At 40.1% G+C, this 1949-nt stretch overlaps 1 long non-coding RNA gene across 1 annotated transcript; it reads right to left on the reverse strand.

Annotated features, from left to right (window-relative positions):
* Window positions 1-427: 427 nt before the first annotated feature.
* On the reverse strand, window positions 428-1016 carry LOC103643811 (uncharacterized). Its single transcript, XR_002266865.1, has 3 exons — window positions 922-1016; window positions 600-765; window positions 428-503 (listed from the first exon to the last, which is right to left on the reverse strand). It is a non-coding gene; the product is annotated as an uncharacterized lncRNA (long non-coding RNA).
* Window positions 1017-1949: the final 933 nt, after the last annotated feature.

The raw sequence follows: 1949 nt of genomic DNA on the forward strand, positions 1-1949 counted from the left end.
CTATTACCACATTAACATTGGTCTGAACTCCCTGAGGATAAACTACTCAGCAAGTCAACAACAGCTTACACTGAAAAAGGCATGATTCTTGTAGTCCTTTTTGCAAAGGGCACAAGGCTAAAAACTATACCGGATTGCAATTGTATTTTACACGAATCCTTATGTCTAACAGAAATCTTGGACTTAAACAACATAGAAAAATTTGACGATTGTTAGCTCACGTCCTAGAGTAATAACTGCTATTACTATCACCCACTACCTTTAAGGAATCAATTATCCAAGTCAGTAGCCAATCGGACTCCACCCATACCCACTCATAAGTCACAAGACGTCAGCGGTAGAACACAAATGCCCTCGTGCATTCATGAAAAAAACAATATGCATACTAATTAGGAGTCCAACATGAGACTTACAGTAGGCTTTTTTTCTGATTCAAGGCCATAAAGAGTGAGGAATGGTTTTGCAAGGTTTTCTTCAGCAGTGTCAACATATATAAACATTATCTGCAATGCCGTGGAAAAAACATGTTTAACCAAAATAGTCATCCAGGTGATGTGATTATGGTAAGAAACAAAATGAAAGCACCAATATGTTGGCACCTTTGTCTTGAATGCTCTGCCTATTTCTTCAACCATAGATTCCAGATCTTCAAAATCATAAGCCTCTGCAAAGGTGAAGATCTAGAACAAATTTGCAAGAGAATAAATTTAACTGTACCTCGTTGTCTGTGGTTGCTGTCTTCACAAATTCTTCATGGTCTGCTCCCTGCCAAAAATATGGATATGAGTGAGGACTGGATATGAGTGAGCACAAATTGAACAGATGCCAAAGTTTATTCCACAAGTTTTTACATTTCGAGCAAACTAAAACTTGAAAACGATACATTTTTTCCGCATCCAGCATTTCATAATGCATCAGTACCTCAAAATTCTTGAATAGACCAATAACAAAGGTCATGTCCTTTTTGAGGAACTCCTCAACTGAATCCTTAGACTGAAGCCTAATGATTGGCACACCAGTCTTCTTTCTTACCCAAGTAACTATGCGTCCCTATCAACATGAGATGCATATAATTCCCAATCAATTGGTCAGACACATGAAAGGGCACTCCAGCAGACGATAGATCGGTAATAACATAACGAAAAGAGACAAGAGAAAGCAAAGCAGCGTCCTCACTTGGTGTGGAGGCCATGGTAGGCGTGCTCGGTGCCATTAACAAAGAGGAGTACGGTGGGGAAGCCCTTGACCCCGACGGCGGCAGCCGCCTTGGGGTAGCGCTCCCCGTCGAGCTTCGCGAAGGCGACGGCGCTGCCCATGGCGCGTAGCACGGCGGCGGCCTCGGCGAACCGCGACATGAGCTGGTAAGATGTTTTTTTAGTTTTCATAAGTAGTCCAAAAAAAGGAATGTGTTGAAAAGGGTGAAGTCAGTAACAGGAGGCTTAATCATCATAATACCTTAAGAACAGGGAGAACTACTGTTGAAAATTTTGATATACAAGAGCTTGAAGTATAGTCTTAGCCAGAGGTTACTTTTAAATGTTAGAATGATGATACGGACAATCCAAATGTAGAGGGCAGCAGGGTGTAGCAAAAAATCAGATCACCTGACAGACGTGTAGCTCAATGAATTAGTTTAATAAAAAAGAGCTTATACAATCTGATAAAGAGTAATTTATGAAGTACGAAACAGGGTTTTAAACAACGTAGAGTAATACATCACTTGCTTTCAGAAGAGGTAACAAGACACATATTTTTCTTGTAGTTGTAGGTGTGTTCAAGCAGATTATAATAGTTAACCCCTTGCTTCCCAAAAAAGAACACAAATGCAAACACTAACTTGCCATCCAATCTCGTATCACATGCATAAGCTTAATTAGGACCAGGATCGTTAAACATAGTGACAAAATCCATATTTTAACAACCAAATAGCATGTCAAGTAAACATGCAG

The sequence above is a fragment of the Zea mays genome, chromosome 1 (genome assembly GCF_902167145.1).
Source record: "Zea mays cultivar B73 chromosome 1, Zm-B73-REFERENCE-NAM-5.0, whole genome shotgun sequence".
NCBI lineage: Eukaryota > Viridiplantae > Streptophyta > Magnoliopsida > Poales > Poaceae > Zea > Zea mays.